Source organism: Lonchura striata, chromosome 11 (assembly GCF_046129695.1).
Source record: "Lonchura striata isolate bLonStr1 chromosome 11, bLonStr1.mat, whole genome shotgun sequence".
Classification (NCBI taxonomy): Eukaryota; Metazoa; Chordata; class Aves; order Passeriformes; family Estrildidae; genus Lonchura; species Lonchura striata.
Window position 1 is genome coordinate 5,455,236 of NC_134613.1, and position 21,688 is coordinate 5,476,923.

A 21,688-nucleotide genomic window follows, 5' to 3' on the forward strand; every position below is an offset into this window, starting at 1 on the left:
ACCCCACGTGGGAAAGCAAGACCAAACTCCCAGGCAGCATAAAACCTGCAGGCAGGAGGAGGGTATCCTGGTCACCATCCCTGCACCTGTCCTGGGTTATTTCCCATCTGATAGAGCTGGGGCAGGTATCTTCTGTTCATTGGGCAGTTTTTCTTTATCTCTTCCACAACCAATCCTCCCTCCAGGAGACATTGCCTGTTAATGGGCCATTAATTATCTTCTGTTAATGGGTCAGTGAGTGTCCCTGCACCTGATAAAATTCCATCATCCCATGGGGAGATGCTCTGCCCAGGGGGAAGAACCAAGCATTCCTACCTGGATACAATCTGACATTTGGGACAGCACAGCAGCCTTTGCCCCCTGCATTCCCAGAGGAGCAGCTTCCTTCCCACTGCATTCCCAGAGGAGCAGCTTTCTTCCCCACTGCATTCCCTGAGGAGCAGCTTTCTTCCCCACTGCATTCCCTGAGGAGCAGCTTTCTTCCCCCTGCATTCCCAGAGGAGCAGCTTTCTTCCCCCTGCATTCCCTGAGGAGCAGCTTTCTTCCCCCTGCATTCCCAGAGGAGCAGCTTCCTTCCCCTGCATTCCCAGAGGAGCAGCTTTCTTCCCCCTGCATTCCCTGAGGAGCAGCTTTCTTCCCCCTGCATTCCCAGAGGAGCAGCTTTCTTCCCCCTGCATTCCCTGAGGAGCAGCTTTCTTCCCCCTGCATTCCCAGAGGAGCAGCTTTCTTCCCACTGCATTCCCAGAGGAGCCCAGGCCCATCTCCCCCAGCCCTGGAGCTCCAGAGGAAAACTCCCCCCTTGTGCAGGATCCTGCTCCAGCAGAAGCACAGCTGGCACTGCAGGAGGGCTGAGCCCCCCTGGGATGGGGCTGCTGCCACCTCCCTGACCCACAGCGGGACAGGGTATTTCTGACTCTGCCAGTGCTGTTTTGTACTATTGCATTTATATTTTTAATTTTCCTAGTAAAGAACTGTTATTCCTATTCCCATATCTTTGCTGAAAGACCCTTAATTTCAAAATTATAACAATTCGGAGGGAGGGGGTTTACATTTCCTATTTTAAGGAAGGCTCCTGCCTTCCTTAGCAGACACCTACCTTTTCAAATCAAGACAGTGTCACATTTGGCTCCCTTGTGGCTGTCCCACCAAGGGCTCTGTACCATCACTGGTGTCCCCATGCTTTTGGCGTGGGCTGTGCCAGGGCTGTTTGGGGCTGGGGGAGCGAAGTGCAGGTGAGATTTGTAACAGGCATCTATGCAGAGATAAAGGCAGCAGAAAGGGAAAATATGCTGATAGATAAAAGAGGCTGAGATAATGAAGCAGCAGCCCATATTTCCCATGATGAGTTAGAAGCACCCTGTTAGGGGTACAGTGAGAGAGGGAGACAGCCGGTCCCTCCCTCTCTCTGCACACTTCTTCCCCCTCTGCCCCCCTCCTCCCTTGCCCTGTTCCCCCTGAATTTATCTGTCATCCAGCATAACATCTCTCTTCATAATGAGAGAAAGAATGAAATATTTCACGAGACTACTGTCAATATTGCTGGGCCCTTCTGTTGACATTTCAAACATATATTTGACATTGCTTTCTCATTCTCTCCTGGTGAAGCAGGGAGCTCTGAAGAAAACTCTCTGCAGGGAGCAGACACTGTGGGCTGTTCCAGCCACCCTCATGGGGAATGGGATGGAGGAAAAACGTCTTTTATTTCCCCTCCCTTTCCTTCTCTTCCTCTTCCTCCTCAGCTCCCACAGACCACGGGCATCCCCCATCCTCTGCTTTGTCCCCTTTCTATCAAAAGTTGAGCTGTTCCCTAGCTCCAAAACAGGACCCAAAAGCCACTAATTCAGCAGTGCTGAGGGTTTGATAAGGCTCCATCCTGAGAGAATCCCAGCCCCTCTGCTGTGTGGTACCTGTAACAGCCCTTCCCTTGCGGCACAAGGCAGAGGTCACAGCAGGAAGAGGATATGAGCTGGGGTTCCATTCTGCTGCCACCCTCAGGTGGGCATTGCAATCTCTTAAGGAGGTTGGCAAGAAACCTTCTCCCCCAAATCTATATCCTCTGCCACCAGAGAGAAGGAGGCATGAGAAGCACGAAACCAGTGCTAAGCAGTAGCAGCAGCAGCTACAGGGTCTGATTGCTCCATGAGACGAGTCAAGGTCGCCTTGCCAGCCTGCTGGGGAAGGCTGGGAAACTGCCAGGAAAACCCTGGAGCCGTGCCACTCCCCAGACTCCTTGTGCAGGGAGTCTCCCTCCCTCACAGCTGGAGCACCAAAGGGTGGGGAACCCTCACCCCCACACAAAAAAGAAGGGAGAGAAAAGTGAAGGGACATCCCTGTTCCAGCAGCAGCACATCCAAGTGTCTGTCAAGCATGTAAACCATCTTCAAGAGCTTCCCAGGTGCCAGAAACCCCAGCTGCTCTCTGGGATGCTTCCAAAAGCTCCAGGGTTCCTGTGACATCCCAGGAGGCACAAGGCTGCAGCACGCCGAGCGCTCGCAGCAGGGCTGGGCAGGCTGCGGGCGCGTTCCCACTCGCAGGGTGCCACAGCCCAGCTCTCACCCTGTCAGTGCTTCTCTGGCAACCACCCCCAACCCTGCAGCTCCTCACTGTCCTCTCCCAGCCTGCAGAGAGAGGGGAGAATGGCAAAACCATCCCCATGGCCATTCTGCAGAACCTCAAAACAAGGAGGTGAGGAAAAGAAGCCACTTTGCAGCAGGGACACGAGGTGATGTTTCCGGAGCAGAAGGAAGATCACCCCCAAAGTCACACCTCTGACCTAAGGCTCCACTGCTCTTTGCATTCCTTCCACCAACATGAGCCTCATGGTGAAACTGAGGGAACTGGGAGATCAGAATTGGTTATGAGGAGGGACCCTGACTGCTTTTCCATCCCACATCACGGCCCCAGGGTGCCAGGATGCAGCTTGTGGGGCCTGCAGGCCAGTTACTGCTCTATAAACACAGCAGTAAATCGCTGCAGACCAGAGGGAGAAGGAAGGTTCAAAGTTCTTCAGGAAGACTGGATGGATTTGCACAACATTCTCCTATTTAATGAGGTTTTACAGATTGTTTCTAAGGTTCCTTCAACTCCTCCGGTGTGTCAATTGAACAAATGCCTTTCTTCTTTTTAAGTTCCGTATTTAAAGATACATTTAATCTTCCTGTTAAAATATTTCCTATTTCCTCATAAAATTGCAGAACTAAGATTTTCATCTAGCTCTACTGCTCTGACTCAAACTCTTGCTGTAATCTTCTTCAGATCACCAGAGGTTGATGCCTGCAGATCAAAAAGAAATATTTATGATCACTGGTGTTTCCTTTAGAAACACCCCCAGCCCTCACAAGCTCGCGGAATGAGATCCGATGGCTCCAATGGCTCCAAGTCAAAGCCAGGCAATTCCAGGTGGGAAGAAGATGTCAGTGGTTAAGAGCAAAGGAAATGGAGTAGCAGAGCTGCTGGCTGAAGAGCACGATCTCCTGCCCTGCAGGACCTCTGGGCCCAACTCGGCGTTGCTAAAAGCAAAGCTCTTCCCTTGAGCATGCCACAGGGACCCTTGGGAGGGCAGCAGCCCCAGGACCCCCACCACGTGTTCTGGGGACCACAGGTCCAACACAGCCACCACGGGGAGCCCAAAGCCTGGCTGAAGCCCTGCAGTGAGCATTGGGTGGGAGGGTGAGCTGAGATCTCACATTGATTTCTGCTGGCATTAAAGCTCCAGAAGAGAAAAATACCTTACACTGCAAGGAAGCGTTCTGCAGTGAGGCGGTTATGTGCCAGTTCTCTTCCCTGCTAATTTTTGCTTTGTCAAAGCCACTGGAAAGTATTTCTTATGACTGACAAAGCAGTGGGATTTATGAATAGGCAAATTAAGAATAAAGAGGGAAGAAATAAGTCTGTTGATAAAAAAGCTGAATAATTCAGTTGAGGATCAGTTACTTGAGTCGATTCCCCCAGAATTTGAATGAAATATTTTTTACTTAAAGTAAGTTTGTCTTTTGGTTTGAAACCCTGTGAGCTGGAAAGCAACATATTTGCATTTTGCTTTCCAATACATAAACTGAGACTTCATTTTGTAGGCTTTCTTGTTGAATAATCTGCTCTAATTTAATTGGAACTTGAATCCTATAAAAAGCATTTTCTGCTTAGTTTTCTACTGATCTTGGGTATTGAGATTTTGTGATCTGAAAAAGCAATATGTCTTCGTGTGCTGATTACCATCCTCAGAGGAGCTTCATTGTTTTCATGTTTTCTGCTGAATAATCTGTTGAATCTAAAATGCAGTTTTGACTTAGCTCCTTATTGATATTTTTATTTTAAAATGCTCTGATATGAAGAGCAATTTGTTTGTATTTTCTGCTGGGAAGTGTTTCCTGTTGAAGAATAGGAGAGCTGATTCTGTCAATGTTTACAGGAATAACTATGTCAACAGAATTGCTCACACAATTAGCTTTACTTGGCCCTAATGGTCAGATATTGAGACATTTAAAATGCAGGTCAGTGTCTATGGGGCAAGTGAAGAGGGCATAGCCACCTCATCCTCCTCAGCTTTTCTCTCCATCTTTAACTGCCTAAGTACCTAAGATCACTGAACTCAATACCCAGACGTCCTTTCCAACTCAGGATACTCTGTGATGTTGTATGATACCTTTATAATTCCAGCCCAAAGTTCATCATTCCATAGAAAATGGGAGAGGCTGGAAAAAAATAAGGGACAGTAAACTTTGGTTTTGTTTCTGGATGCCCAAGAAAAGCCACTTGCTCCTGCATGGCTTGGAGCAGACAATCCTAGGGCATGGGGACATTCCAGCATTGAGCTCAACACCAGCACTCAAACACACCAGAACTGAAACCAAGGAACTGTGGCACTGAAATCCCTCTGCAGGTGTGGGACAAAGCCCTGCGTGGGAAAACCAGTCCTGTCTCATCTATCAGCTTCACTGAGCCAGGCCCTGCACATTATCTCTGGCATGGCTTGTAGTGCCTAATCACTACCAGGCTACGTACAAGCCAGCACATCCTTTAATCACAGCAGCAATCGTAAGAAATTAAAATAAATTTATATATGTAATAATCACTCAGCCCTGGGTTATCAATAATACACGAGCAGCTTGTGAGAGAGCAGGAGGATGAATGAATCCATAGCCCAGCCCTGCTCTGCCACAGCCCATCAGAATTCCCAGCAGCAGGCAAGCACTGCTGCCCGAGCTGCTGCTTGGAAACAAAACGGACAGCAGGAGGGCTGGGGGGAATATAGCATTTCATTCCCTGCATCAACAGAAATGGATTAATATAAGACAGGGATCCTCTGAGCAATGGCTGGGTAAAATATCACCATGAGGACAGGAAAGCTACATTGACCGTGAAATAATTCCAAAGGGCAATATCATAATTTTGGTATCCCTTCTGTCCCCTGGGTGTTATTTCACCACTCCTGTCATCAAAACAATGCTACAGACCAAATTCAGAGCACTGGAGTCTTGCAGGCTGATTCTCCCAGCCAGGCTGTCACACTTGCAGGTGTCTGGGGCTCCCTGCTGCTCCCCGGTGTGAGCTGGGGTACCAGGGTGGAGTCAGCGTGGCCTTGGCGGGCACTGGAGATGGGCAGGTCTGCGTGTGGGTGAAGGGCACCAGCTGGATTAGCCAGATGCTGAGGGCATTGTGGCATGACCTTCAGCAGGGGAAGAAAAGAGAGATTTGGCTCTCTTACAGGCAGCCACAAATCCCCCTGACCTCAGTGGCAGCATGGCAGACGTTCTGCAGGGCACAATTTGATTTCCAGAGTTTAGGAGTTCAATGCCAACTGTTCAGACATGCATAATCCCCCAGTTAACCACGGGCGACCACGTGCTGGTGTGCCCGGAGGCCTTGGCAGGAGGAGCCTGGGACACACCCGGCTCTCATGGGATGCACGTCCATGGGAGGGCTGTGCTGAGCCCTCTGATGTGCCCTCTGAGCCCTCTGATGTGCCCCTTGTCGGTGCTGCGGCAGTGAAATCCCCCTCCAAAGGCATCCTGAGAGCCCTTGAGCTCATGGGGCTGCTTGTTTGCCCCAGGCTTGCTTTTCTACCTGCTTTGAGAACCAGATCCTCCTGCTGCATCCCCAGAGCCTGCCATCTCCAGCCACCAGCCATCCTGGTGTAACCCAGCACACCCCCAGGTCTCTCCAAGCGTGAAGGACCAGCCCTGGGCATGAGGAATCACGCTGGCAGCCACATTCATCCCTGGCACACGGGTGCACACCCAGCTCTGTGAGACACGGTAGCAGAAAGCCCGTGCTCCAGACTTCAGGCAATAAGCAGATGGCTCCCCAGCACTATCATTTTACAACATTACAGTTTCTGCTCTGCTCACGCAGTAAACATTTTCTGGCTTATTGCATGAAAAAATGTGGCTACCATGGCTTTGCAAAATTCTACATTTTCTACATTATCTTTTTATCAAATGCTTTCAGGGTGGAGAAAGGGAAGAGCATTTCTATTTTTGATTTACATCCTGCAGGACACAGCGTTTTCTCTGGCTCCCAGTGGGTTTTTGCTTCTTGTTTGCCTCCTTCCTGATTGTCATAGCTCTGTCAGTGTTTGTGGGGAACTGGGAGATGGAAAGCTGTTATGCAGACATCAAGGGCTTGCAATTGCATGCTGGTAAACATGAGAGCAAGAGGGATTTCTGATGGTATTAGAAACCACAAGATACCTGCAGGTGTAAGTGTTCCTGGAGGCAGCAGGTCTAGCTGTTAGCAGAGCAATTAGACCCGGTGTTATCTGTCACTTGCAGAGGAGGGGACAGTGCCTTCATCCCCACCCACCTGGTGCAGCTCCATGGCACATGTGGGTCCTGTATCCCATCCTCCAGCCAAGCCACTGCTCACTTCCACCTAGGCCTTACAAGCTGGGGGAAGGGGGAAGGAAATGATCTGGAGGATATGGCACGGTGCCTTGCTTTACATGTACAGCAATTACCATTCTGGCATTTTCCCTGTGTTCGGAATAAAAATGTCAATAAGGAACAAGTTATTACACCAGAAAGAAGGTGGAAATGGCAAGAGCTCATACAAGCTCAAGGGCTTGGGCATTACTGTAAAAGCTGCCCCTGTAAATTCCTGCTGTGCTCCCTGAGCTCTGGGATCAAGCCCACCCCTCCCTTCAGCACCATGAGACCGACCCAGCTGGTGCTCCCCAGTCCAAGAAGGCACTGGAACAAACTGGGATGATCAGGGACTGGAGCACACAGTGTACAAGGAGTTGGGTTGTCAGCCTCCAAGCAAACCTTACTGCCCTCCTCTGCTCTCCACAATCCTGAGGCTGGCCCAGTAAATAAAAATGTATTTTTTCTCTTTTAATGAGACCTTTCTGTCCTTTTCACTTTTGCCTTTTCTTTTCCAAGCCTTTCTTTGGTGCCCTGATGAGCTTTCTGCCTCCACCAGCCCCTCCAGAGGCCTCATCAAGGAATGGCGTTTCCAAGGAAGCAATGCAATTCCATACTGAACCTCAGGGTCCCTGCATCCAAGGCTCTTGGCAAAGGGCACCCCCAGAACTGTGAATACCAGAGGAGACCCAACCACGACACAGGATGAAGGAGGAGGGTGACAAGGGGAAAGGGATGCTCACAGCTAGAGGAGGGTATGTTTGCCCACCCAGAGCCTCAGCCAGGACGAGAGCTGAGGCTGAGGGGCAGGAATCTGTGTGCCCATAGCCCCAGCAAACACAGCCCAGCCCAAGGAGCAAGGGAAGCAGGGCACCCACGGCACCCTCCTGACTTTGGATGGAGAAATGATTCTGACTGCACCTCTGCTATCCTGCACCTACACTGCCTTCCTCTCCCTGCTTTCAATTATGAAAGCAAAACAACACACACCAAAAAAAACAAAACAAAAAAAACTCAAAACAAACAAATAAACAACATTTTTTAAAAAAGCCCTCCAGGAATTAATTAATGATTCATGTTGGATCCTTGGCAAACCTCGTTCTGCAGAAGTTCAAAGCAGGAACAGTAAGTATTTGGCAAAGAAGGGGCAGTGGGCTCGTGCTTGGCGGCGTGTGGTGCGGAGTGCTGGCAGCATCCTTCCCTCATGGAACCGACTCCTCAGGGACCACCGGAAAGGCTCTGCCAGGCTGCTCCGAGCCAAGTGTCACATCCAGCCCCAGGGATCAGCCACATCCCAGCTGGGAATAACTGGGGACAGGGGCTTGGGAGGAACACACCACTGCTGCCTGCAGTGGCTGTGCCTGCCTTGCCTGCCTTGAATGAGGTGCATCCTCCGTCCCGTGTGCTCACACACACATGTGCCCTCCTGAAAACCTGGGCCTGAGCCACTCCAACTTGGCATCCTGGAGATTTAGGATAATGAGAGATCTTTAATGCAATTAATAGATGTCATGGGACATGGTCTTGTGAGTCTAGAGCAAATGAGGCTTGGATAATTGGTGCTGAAACACATATATCAGGGAGATGATTTTCCCCCCCTGCCAGAGCCGGAGGCTGGAACACGCTGTCGACTGATCCCGTACAAATGCATTTGGCTATTGGCTGGCGGCAGCTTCCAAAGTTCTAGTGTGGAGCCTCTGCCAGGCAGGCCTGCAATCCTAGCAGCAAACAAGCTGTCATTTGGTTGTTAAAAGAACTGCCTGGAAAGTGGCTTTATCCCCACATGCATGCACAAACACCCACGCACGTGCTCACGTGCATGGAATCAGCCAACAGGCACCAGCAGTGGCTCTTCTGGCCTTTGAGCTCTGCCTACAGCTCCACTTCCCACTTCAGGGGTCACTGGGGGTGCAGAGGAGGCTTTAGTCTGGCTCCCCCACCCTGTTATGGTGTCAGCCAGAGCACAGTGGTCTGTCTGTCCCACAGCAGGGAGAGGGGTGCACCCCACGGCGTCCCACCAGAGGGATGTGCCACCTCCCAGCACCGTCCCCAGCAGTGGACCCACAAGAGCACAGGACATGGTGCTCCCCAGACAGCTCCAGCCCTTGGTGGTCTGGTCAAAACCATAAATAAATCTACCTCTACATTGCCTCAGCAGCACCTCCAAATACCAGACAAGGACACATGGTGATTCCCCAGATCCCCAAACCTGTTCCAGGGTATTGCCAAGGCACATGTAACCAAAAAAGCCATGAATTTTCAGAAACTGCCTAATAGAAAACAATATCTGATTGGTGCAAGGTTTCTAAATGAAAAGTTTTGTCTTGCACTGAACTCAATGAATCAAAATCACCTGCAGGACAGAACTCAGGAAAAACCCAAGCCCTGGAATTTCACTGGGAAATATTCAGGAATTTTGCCGCAGTAAGGGGAAAAAAGTATGTAATTTCTCAAGCACAAACCATAATAAAATGTTAAATACAACCTGGATATTAAATTAAAACATAAAAGTCAAAACACATCAAATCAAAGAGACACATTTGAATTTCCTGGACACTGTCAACAGTCAGAAGCTAGAATTATTTGCTTCAATATTCTCCCACCTGAATGTTGGCTCCATGGCTACATGCCGATTCTGATAATGTAGTTTGATAAAAAATACATTTTCTAATGGAAAATTTTACCCCTGCTACTCTCTGCCTCCATTTCCAGAGTGCCTGATGGATGATGCAGGGGAAAGAGGTGGTGTCACTCCAGGGCAGGTCCCCAGCAGACAGGGGACCAGCCTTGAGATGCTGCCCCACGCTTGGCTTGTGCAGGATCAGGGGAAATGGACCCAGCCTGCTCCCCTTAACGAATGGGAAAGCATTCCCATGGGTTATTAAGCATTTGTGTATGGGTTTGGAAACTGTAGCTGTGTCACCACAATGTAATTATGGATACACACAAGGCAGGCCATCAGAAAGCAGCCGAGCACTAGGCTGGAAGAAGCCCCAGCCTCCCCCAGAACCCACTGAGAACGAAGGAGATGGCACTGGGCAGTCTGAGCCATCAGCTCTGTACCAGAGCAGCTCTGCCAACCAGCCCTGGGCACTCCTGGCTTGCCAAAACCACGCTGGCTGGGGTTTGGTTGTGCCAAGACAAGGATTGTGAGAGCTCCCTAGGGACACATCGCTTCTGACAGCAAAAGAGGGAATAAACCCTGGCTGAGCCCACTCCTGGTTGTCACTGGGCACCTGCAGTGCAGCCCCAGCTCCTGCACATGTATTTGTGGGGCACCAGCCCCCAGGAGCAAACCCACACGATTGGAGACAAAAAACAGAGGTAGGGAATGGCCTTGGTTTACTGCTCGGCAGCCCTGTGCTTCTGTGGCAGAGGGAGGCTACCAGGAGTGGTGCCTGGCTCACAGAGCATTTAATGAAGGTCCAGCACTTCATTAGGCAGCCATGGAGCCCTGTGAAGCCTATTTCCACTCTGGATCAGCAGTGCCAAGGGCACCCAGCTGGTGCCAGGGTGTGGAGAGAGCAGAGGGCCTCGAGCACCCAGGGCCCAGGACATGGAGATGCCAAGCTGTCCTGCCAGGCAGGGCTCACCACAGGACACTGGAGTGTCCAGCCCCACATGCTGCTGGCCCAGGGGACTCCCCTGCCTGCTCTGCCTGCACCCCTGCCCACTGTACAGCAGTACAGACCAGAGCCCTCTGAGGGGAGCAGAGCCCAGGGATGGCTGCTTTCTGCAAGGCCAGGTCTTCCCCAGGGCCCTGGCACCCCACGCTGGCACAGAGCACAGGCACAGCCTGCCTCCAGATGCAGAGCAGACAAGGCTAATGCATGCAACACCTGGGAGTCAGAAGTTAAAGAGCAGCTGAGAGGCAGCTCTGTGGCCATCTGCCAGGTGATCCAAGCAGTGCTTTCGTAATTCAACAGGCAATAAAGTGTTAGAGCAAGGCAAGGCCAGCAGCCTGTCTCAGGGAAGATGTCTTGAGAGCAGGGCTAGCACCTGAATCCTCAAGCCTGCAGGTGTGGACATGCAGAGGGCAAACACAGGTGCCATGCAAGGATCCTGAAAATCTCACTGCAGGATCAGGTTGTCTTAGGTTGGAAATGCAAGATGTTGCTGGGGTGTGCATTCTATTGCCATCTGATAGAGCTGGAGCACTTACCTTCTGTTCATTGGGTAGTTTTTCTTTATCTCTTCCACAATCAATCTCCTCCAGGAGATCTCTTCTGTTCATGGGCTATTAATTATTAATCAGCTTCTGTTAATGGGCCAGTGAGTGTCCGTGCACCTGGTAAAATTCCATCATCCCATGGGGAGATGCTCTGCCCAGGGGGAAGAGCCAAGCATTCCTACCTGGATACAATCTGACTTTTGGAACAGCACAGCAACCTTTGTCCACGGCATTCCCAGAGGACCAGCTTCCTTCCCTCTGCATTCCCAGAGGAGCAGCTTCCTTCCCACTGCATTCCCAGAGGAGCCCAGGCCCATCTCCCCCAGCCCTGGAGCTCCAGAGGAAAACTCCCCCCTTGTGCAGGATCCTGCTCCAGCAGAAGCACAGCTGGCACTGCAGGAGGGCTGAGCCCCCCTGGGATGGGGCTGCTGCCACCTCCCTGACCCACAGGGGCTCAGGGCATTTCTGACTCTGTCAGTCTTGTTTTATATTACTGCATTTTTATTTTTACTAATAAAGGAACTGTTATTCCTATTCCCATATCTTTGCTGAGAGCCCCTTAATTTCAAACTTATAATAATTTGGATGAAAGGGGTTTACATTTTCCATTTCAAGAGAGGCTCCTGCTTTCCTTAGCAGACACCTGTCATTTCAAACTGAGACACAGGTAAAAGCAGGTGCTTCTTTAAAGGATTAGATGTTATTGAGATGAATGAGAACAGGAAATAGAGTCGGACTAATGAAGGCAGCAGTGTGGAAAGTTCTCAGCCCTTGGGGGCTAGGCTGAATAGCTGGAAAGAAGATTTACCTGAGATCTGCCACTTTCTGTTAGACTTGTAGTGCAGAGCACGTTCTCCTGCACTGGGGATCCATCAGCTCCAGCTGCCAGTGAAAGGGACCCGGGATGCCTTCCTGAGGTGCTCCTCCAGTTCTGCCACAAGTTGTCGGCAGAGCAAGAGTTCTCTGTGCAAGCAGCAAGGAAGTGGCTTTCTCTGGAAATCATTCCTGCAGAGCACAGTTAGAGGTCCTGGAATTTGTGGCATCACAAAGCCACAAAGATGGCACTGGGCTGTCCCATCCTGAGGAGCTTTGGAAGAGCCTGGGTCTCACTGGGTGACTTGCCAGACCCACCCACCATGCTCCACACTCTCTACAGGCTGCCTTTCTAATCTCTGCTGACCCAGTGAGGAGTTGGGATCAGTAGTGACAGAAAGGGAAAGAAAGCAGCAGCTGGAGACCATGACTTAGAATATACCCGGGAACCACAATTAAGACACAGCCCAGCATGGGAATCCCAAAGGCCTGACATTGCCCAACAAAAGGATGTTCATAGATGGCATAGGCAGCTCTCCTGCCCAAGGGAGATGGGAAGCACCAGGAGAGCCTTGGAGGCACAAGAAGGGTTAACTCACAGCCATGGGAGCAGAAAATGAGGTTCCAGTTATTAGTTGATTTATTGGTCTGTCCTCAGTTGGCACTCAGGACTCAGAAGAAAATGTTCCACTCCAAAGCATTAAGCATCTTCAAAGAGCAGAAGCATTAAAAATTGAAATCATAAAATAGACATGTAAATATAGCAGAGGTAAACGGGGCAGCGAGGAGAGGAGGAGAGTGGAGCCAGCCCCAGCCGAGCCTGCAGGGCAAGGAAAGGGCTGTGGCAGGGGGCTGGAGCCATGCTGGGGTGGCTGCAGCCCCCCTATCTGGGGGGATAACCTGCAGGGAAGCTCTGGATAGCTTCTCTGAATGACTGCACTGCTCACCAAGATCTGCAGGTTGCAAACACCAAAGGGCAAAGCTGCCTTGCTGGATGTGTGCAGGAACCTCACTGCACCCTCCCCTAGCCTACTCCATATTCCATAGCTCTAGGGGTTTTGCTCCCCATCTCCCACACCAATTCTTCCCAAAATACTTCAAACATGGCAAAAGAGGGGGAGTGGGGCTGCCTGCCAACAGTTCACCAGGTCGAGCAAACCCAGTCAAGTCAATCAGCTCTACATCAGGAGTCACAGCTCAATGGCAAACTAATTCTTTAGGTAAGAACTGTTTGTCACATGCAGCATTTCACAGTCAGGGACAAGCACTCCCTTTCCTTCTCTCCTAGAGGAGCAGGGCAGAACAGACCCAAACTCCTCTGACCAGCTACCTGCAAGGCAGAAGGATGGTGTCACCCTGTCCAAAGCACCTGCCAAAGCAGAGGGCTCAGCAGCACTCCCCAAACCTGAGGATGGGCTGCTGGAGGTGCTGGTCCCTTCCTGGGCATAGAGGAAGGGAAGGGACCCAAGGTAAGTCACTACTCCTGTGTAAGAGTCCCTTGCTGGGCCTGGGAAGTGGCAGCTAAGAACTGCTTCACACGTTGCTCCAGCATCTGGCCCAGCCTAAGGCACCAGCTGCCAGCAGGGATGGCAAGCCAGGGAAAAGATGTGGAAAAAGGAAAAGGGAGGGTGGGGAGGACACAAAACCTCCTTGCCACAGGGGGAACATGCATCTGACTGGGGACTGGCATTTGTGGACAAGTGTGTGGCAAACCCAGCCTCCTTATGAACACCAAGTGGTGCCTCCTTATGAACAGCGGGCTGCCTGTTGATTATATTTCAGAGCTATCTGCAGAGATACCAAGCCCTCCCAATTTGTCACTGCTCTTCAAGAGGGTGCTGGATGCTCGGCCCCTCTCCAAACCCACTTTGCTCAAGGGGCCTTGAACCTCCATGTGCAGGAAGTCCCTTGAAGGACCAGCAAAACATGAAGCAACCACACCAGTGGTCAGATGAGCTCCTAAGCTTTCAAACCTCTGGAAGTACAACCATCATCTTGGGAAAGGTCTCCAGTGAGGAACTGGGAAGTCACCACATCCTCCAAAGTGCCGGAGTCCCCACAGGACCCCATCCCACGTGTGGTCAGCAAGAGGGACCACCACCACCACTGCCCCTCACCACTCTCTGGCACAAACCCAGCTCCCTTGGCACCCATACCTGCTTTTCCTCTACACGCAATTTTTTCTTAATTGGGAGCTTGTTAATTATCACAATACTTTGCAGAGGAAATAAACAGCAATTAGAGAAATAAGTGGTATTTTTATTCCCTAGCACTCTGGCAGAGCTCTCTGACGCCTCCCATCCCTCGCTCCCACATGGGCACATGTTGCTGCCTGCTCCGGCGGCGCTGCCCGAGTGCTCTGCTCCGTCTGTTCCCCACGAGCAGGGCACTGTGCTGGTGGGCTGCCTTGCTCTCCCCCGGGGAGGAAGCGTTACTGTGTGAAAGCAGCAGGCTGTCCCACTCTAATCTGTTTTAAAAGTCATAAATTGCTGAGAAAAGCCAGTTTTCCTGCACAACAGAAGGTTAGCGTGTTTAAAGAGAGCACTGGAACTGTTTTTATTAATCAGAACTGCCATAAAGAAAGCATTTTAATTAACATAATTATCCTGTTTGAGAGAAGCGGCCCATACCTCACAGATACTTTTCAAACTAAAGATGCAGGCTGTCACAGTCAGTCATAATTAAGCAAAATGAGTTGGTTTTCCTTGCTGTCTGTGTCTGCCTCTTTCCAGCCACATGCTTCCCCTTTCCTCTTATACTCAGTACAAGGCAAGCAGAGACAACATAATGGGGTTGGCAGGACAGGTCTCCATCCCTGCATCTCGGTCTCCAGCACGGAGCAGCTGGGGTTAATCTCCACCCGAGCCAGCAGTGCCGACTCCAGGCACTGACCAAGCTGCAAACCATCAACCTGGAAGATGGAGGTGGCTATAAAAACCCACAAGATCTGTACGGCTCTGTTTGCAGCACAGTCCCACAGTCAACAGATAAAAGATTTATTCTCATTGAAAAAGACAAAAAGAAAACCATAAAAAGCCTGGCACTGGGCTGCCTGCCAGCACTGAGAGAGAGGAGCAGATAAAGGGAATGAACGCTGGCATGGGCAGGCAGCTGTGTGGGTCTGGGTTTCTCTGAGCATCCTAGACACAAAGCTGGCCCCTGGAGGGCAGTGATTCGACCAGGAACTGCAGCCTTCAGCAGCAGCCCTCGTCCTCCTCCCGCCTGTCTCTGCCTGCAGCATGAGGCTCCACTACAAGCCTTAGGCAGCATCTTCCATTCCTCCCTACACAGTAAGAGGCTCAGTAGCTCCCTTGGCACAACCCTGCCCACCCTTTGCCCCCAGTGCCGATGTCCCCTTTCCAAAGGGCAAGATGGGGCACACAAAGCAATCAGGCATCACTTCCAAACCTGATGCTGGCTGCTTCAGCCGACACATCCTGCACCCCCTGCACACCTCCAGTGTCCTGGAGCAGGACACAGCCCTTGGCCAACCAGCCAAAATCCCTTAATGGCAGCACCCTTCAGGATTTTAACAGGTACTTTCAAGAATGCTCTGCTATTTGGCCAAATGTGCAGTGTATTCCGACTGTTAACAATTTGTGGTTTTAATTAAAACCTCCTTTATTTATAAAAGATGGCTGAGTTGATGGGTTTGCCCTGAAATAGCACAGCACTGCTGGAGATGCTCGTGTCATGTCCTTCATTCACACCCGATGTCATCTCAAAGGGATCAAAGTCACCATGCTGAGTTCTCAGGCCAGTGTGCCCAAGGACTGCAGGGACAAGGGCACCCATCCTGCCCACACAGCACCCAGTGCTGGGTGTCACCACCCTAAGGCAGCCCACGTTCCCTTACTGCCAGTCAAGAGCTATCTGCAGGTAGGACAAGGCAAAAAATTTGAAAATAGGTATTTTTAGATTTTTTTTTTTTTTTTTTTTTTTTTTTGTCAGCATGGTTTCCTTAAGAAAACAAGTCTCATGCCATCACGTGCTCCACGTGTTGTCTGTCTACCCTAATTACTCTCCGACTCAGCAGTCAAATTCAACAACTTGTGAGTGACAGGTGAAAATCTCAAAGTTATTAAATTCCTGGAGGTTTCATGGAAATAGCCAGGCAGACAGAGTGGAGAGGTCTTGCTCAGCTCAGCTGAGCCAGGCTGCAGCAGGAGCCTGGGTCTTGCAAGGCACCAGAGGATCCACATTGGAGAAAGGAAAAGCACAAAAGCCCTGATGATGCAAGGAAAAGGCTGAATCAGAGGATGTAGCGTGCTAGATATTGAAATCAGTCAATCTTCAAGTATTAGCCCCTGGAAAAGCAGCCTTCTGTAGTGCTGAGTGGCATGTTAACAACCTGTTTTTCAAACAGGAAACACAATTTCCATGGGAGAATCAGGTTTTCTGGATGGAAGAATTAAAATATTCAGGGGAAAAAAATCATTGAGCACACTTTTCTTCTTTGGTTCAACAAAGACTGACACATTTCAGGTGACTAAAAAGACATCTGGGAGCCACCACAGAAAGTCTAGAAGCATCTCCTGCATCATATGTTGCTGGGCAGGGGTCGGAACTCGTGTCAGCCTGCTCTGAGTGCCCCCAGGAGAGCTGATCAGGGCCATGGAGCAAAAGGAGAGCACAGAGTAGAGGCAGCAGAGCAAAGCCCCGGGCTGGCTGCTGGAAGGGCTTTGTGTGGCGCATGGCAGGGTTTACTGCTACGCCGACTACGCAGCACCCACTTAGAGACGTCTCAAGACCTACTTGTAAGACCAAATAAAAATGTATCTTCTGGTTCTCGACTGTGAGATCTGAGAAGGAGGCTTCCAAAAGCGGGTTCTCTCCCTGCCTGCGCAGAGGCCGGGGTTGTGACAGCGCAGAGGAGCTGTTTGTAGGTCTCTGTTTGCAGGCTAGCAGGCAGCAGCCTCACCGCAAGCAGGGCACCTGCCTTCCCCAGCTCCGGTCCCGGCACGGGCAGGACTCCTTGCTGGCAGCGCTGCGGTCGGTGGCACTGCGCCGCGGGGCTCTGCCAGCCTCGTCCGCTCCCGCTGTGCCCTGCGGCTGCCCGGACAGAACCACAGCATCCTTCCCCCAGAACCACAGCATCCTTCCCCCTGCACCGCCCGCTCCCCTCCTCACCAACCAAAGCTGCGGCGGGATGAGGCCGCGCTTCTCAACTCCTCAGCGGGGAAATGCCAATGAGCGCTGAGCGGAGCGGGAGAAAAGCCCTCGATGGCTTTGGCTCCGCCGCCAGAGCTGAGGACGGCCCGCAGCCGGAGCGCCCCGTGCGGATACGGCAGCGGCCGGAGAGCCGCACCTCGAGCCGCCGCCCCAGCGCTCGGCCAAGGAGGGCAATCAGTCCCCCAAGCCACTCTGATCCCTGCTTCACCCGAGAAAATCACTTTCTGCGAGCTGGTGGTGCCTACGCCACGGGGCTCGGGATCCCATCCCGCCCATGCTGGCGTGGAGTCACGCCAGGTTTTATAGTGGGAACTCGGTTTTGAGCTTGTGTAACTCCGATGCTTTTCCTTTTTTGTTTGTTTTTATTTATTTGTTCTTTTTTTTTTTTTTTTTTTTTTTTTTTTTTTACGCGGCCAGGAAAGCGCCATATAAAGTGTAAGCATAAAAATAAAAATACCGATTTTCCCCAGCACGCTCGGCTTGCGCCTCCCTGCCTCCCGAGCGCTGTGTGCGCACACATGTGTGCTGCTCCGTGACACACCGGGACATTTGTTACGGTGACAGCCTGCCGCTCCCCCTTGGGGCCAAATGAGGTTTAATTTTTAGTCTAACCTTAAAAAAGGAGACTAGCAAAGCAGCTCTCTCATAAATTTTGTAAGTGACATTTATTTCTCAGTGCATTATCGCTAGTGATGGGCAAATCTGGAATTTAGGGAGCAGCCATCTTCTCCTGCCAGCTCCAGTGTGATGATGTGGTTATCCTTAGGCTCAGCTCAGGCATTGCCTGAAAAATCTCCAGATGCTGAGCCCTCTTCTCCCTTCAAGACCTCAGAGCAAAATGTAGCCCCTATGTGCCTTAGGGGGCTCTGGATACTTCTTTTGGTATCTGGAGACCCTGTCTTTGAGGAAGCTCCCATGGGCTGGATACCAGCATAACACAGCAGGGTTTCCTGCCCAGTCTCACCAGCTCAGCCCATGAAAGCATCTCTGGTGTGCTCAGATCCCTGCCCATCCTGCCTGAGGTATGGGTTTAAGAGCTCAACAGATCTTTCTGGTCACTGAGGTGAGCTCCCTGCTACCTAAGCCTGCCAAGTCTCAATCTGAATAAATATAAAATATCTCAACAACCGGGTGTTTAATGACAGGGACTAGAAATCAGGCTCTGCAGAGTCACACCAGGTTATTTCAGCTCCCTGGAGCTGGCTTTGGGGTGTGCTGGGGAGGCTGGTGCTTCCAGCTCTGTCCAAAAGTGCAGTGGTTCAAGGGAACACAAACCATTCCAAACCCCCACACAAACCATGCCCAACCCCTAAAGGAGCACAGGTGGGGATTCACAGCACAGCCCTCTCCAAAATGTGGGTGCAGGGGTTTTCACCACTAGGTGCCAGGGTGAAATACCATAATTTGTGCCTCGACAGAGGAAAGTGCAAGATGCCACTAGATCCATTACATCCTTATGGATTCTACAAGAGACAGAGGGACAGGAGATGGCCAATTTACTACCCTGGGGATGGACTAGACCCAAAGAAACTCTTCCAGTTCCTTCACACTGACAAAAGATCAAAGGAGCAGCTGTTAATGGATAGCAAAGTCTGATGTAATTTGTGGCACAGTTATTTGCACCTAGGAAAAAGCAGGCTGGTGTCAGCCCTGCCATGACAAGTCCTTGAGTGTTGCCCTGCCTGCTGGTACACAGGGATCTGCAGAGTCAGTTATTTGGAATTTCTAGGGAACAGGTCCTTTCAAAAACTGTACTCTAAGTCCTAAAGACTTGGCACCTCCAACTGCAAAGTGCTTCAGAATAGCCACAACAGGCTTTCCCCAGGCTCTGACAGAGTCTGAAAAAACCTTTTCTTTGGGCAGACAAGTGCTTCCCTCTGCCGAGGTGGCTCAGCATCCTTGGAGCATCCCATGTGCCCCTGGGGATCCCTCTCTCTGCCATCCTGGGGCGGTGTTTGGGCTCCCTGCCAGCCCAGGGGATGGAAAATGCTGAGCAGAGCCAGCAGTGGCTGCCCAGGCCTGACTCTGGCAGGAGATCCTGCCCTGTCCCAGCCAACTCTGTGAGACCTGGGCTGACCCTCAGCACTCCTCCTCCCACAACCCACGCAAAGGCATCTCTTGGAGTCTCCCAGCATCTACGTCCTCTGCTCCAGGCTCCCCAGGAGCTCTGCCTTCCACCCTCTCAACACACTCTGGAAACTCGAGCTGTAATTTCCTAGGCGTGTGACCAATCCTTGCTCTGGTGTCACCACATGTGGGAGTCCAGGGCTTCCCTCTCGCTGCCCTGGCTGCCCTGGGACCCCGGTAGGGGTCAGGAACCCCCCTGGACAGAGCCCCCAGAGACACTGTTGGTGATCTCTGTCCATGGAAAAGAGTTTTCAATCCTACAGGATCAATTACCAGCTCTGAGAGTTTGATATAAGTAATAATTAAGTGTGGCACAGGTGCAAAAGTAAAATGTTAGGATTCTAGATAAGGGGTCCAAAGGGGACAAGATGGAGGAAATTGGGTGTGCCTTGTCCTTTTTCTCCTTCTTCATGCCCTCCATGTCTCACTGTGGTGTTGGCATTTTTCTGTTGGTTCAGGCTGGGGACACACTGTCCAACGTAGGTGACAGATATTGGCACGTTCTTGTAAATGCAGCCCAGGGAGTTTCTGGTATTTAATGTTTGTCACATCCCACTGAGGGCAGAGCCCCACACGCTGCCCTGCAGGACAGAGCTGGGCAGGGCAGCAGAACATGTGAGAGATAAACAGAATAAACAACCTGGAAACCAGCACAGACCAATTATGGCTTCTGTTTTGGCAGTGGGGCTGACAGACAGAGACTTTCTACACTCTCAGAGTCATCAATGCCACAGATTCCCACAACCACACAACTCCAGTTCCCCATGTCACATCTCAGCTGCTTCCCAGCTCCTCCCTGGCCTCTTCACTCAACAGTGGGCACAAGGCAGTCATGTTTTGGCAAAGGGATGCCTACAGAACCTCAGCTGCAGTCCTGACTTAAAAAAATAGGAGCATAGGAAAAAAAATAAGGCAGCCTCAACAAGGCTGAGCAGTGCTGACCACCGGGACCCATCCCCTGCCACCAGGGTTAGGGGTGGCACCCATGGGAGCCCTTGCCTTGCCAGCAGCTCACTCTGAACACGTAACTGAGCCAAGAGAACTGTAACTCTTCCTCTGTGCTGACTGAAGGCTGCATCATCCCCCAGAGGCCCTGGGGGATTTGAAATAAGGATGAACATCAGGTCAGACATGTCTCCTGCTCACAGGCATGCACACATCTGCCTCTCCAAAGAGTTTGGAAACAGAGTCACAAGCATAGCCCAGCCCGAAAATCCACTCTGAAGCCCCAAAATCCACTCTGAAGCCCCAAAATCCACTCTGAAGCATGCAGGTGAGTAGGGAGGAGAGCTCCTGCATCAGCACAGCAGGCTGCAGGGTCTGAGGACGAAGCTCAGAGATGCTCAGACTGAGCTTTCCACTGTCTCTTGCTTAGTTGCCCATGACTGCTGGTGCCCAGTGGCCAGAGACCCCACAGGGTCCTCACAGGCACAGGAGACCAAAACACCCCTTCTCCCTCCTCAAAACACCAGTTTATCTGCACACCAGCTTATGGCTGATCTAAGGGGGTCCATGCCCTTGTAAGTTAAGATTTAAAGTTTAACAAAAGCCATTTACTGTTTTGTCTGGGCAAGCTGCTGGGAGCACCAGCAACTCAATTTTATTGGTAAAAGCCTCTTTTCTCTAAAAACATGGGACCAGTTCTCCCCATGACAGCAAAATGTGAGCAACACAGAGCTTCAGACTGCACAGGACAAGAGTTTTCCAGCATTTCTGCAAGGCTGAGGAAAAAGCCCATATCTGACAACAGCTGCAAAGGGAGTTGGTGTGAAACCCCAACAGTGGGCAGTGGGCAGAGCAGATTTCCAGCCTCTTCCAGCAGCTGGGAGCACAGCAAAGGATGCCACCAGTCACTTTATAGGGCATCCGTGTATTGCTTTGCTTTGCTGTCCATTATTGCACCCCCAGGAAAGCACCTGCTGTGCTGTCAGCAGCCCCCTGCTAGCTCCAGGAGAGCAGCCCCAGTGGATCTCTTCCAAGGTGCTCCCATCGACTACGGGGGGACAAAGCAATGAGGAAGCAGACAAGGAATGCATGACTTTCCCATCGTGCAGGGACTGCTGGGATTTGCTGGAAGGCATCCAATTAGTTAACGAGCACTCCAGAGCTGAGTCTGGTCTGGAATTAGTAATTAATTACCACAAGACAAGCAGGAGTGAATGTATTGGAGAAACCCATGTCTGTCCTAGGGATGGACTTCTGAGATTTTGCCCAGCAAACCCACACTGAAGTGGAGAGGAGCAGCTGGCAAGCAGGATGATGCGGATCCCAGAAAGATGCACAACACCAGGAGTGAACATCACAGCCGGCCCCCATCCTTGACATCCTGTACCAGGAACTGGCCTGTCGCTGTTGAGGCAGGACGGGGATAGAGGAGACTCCAAGTCAGAAGGTGAGAAGAGAACTGAACTTTGTTAACAAGTAGCGTTTTCCCTTGCTCAGCCTGGCAGAATCCCTCTCCTTTTCTCTCTGACTGAACTGAGAATATCCATACTGGCCCAGCTGCAAGCCCTTGGCCCTGGAGCTTGTTCTCCATGCTGATCCC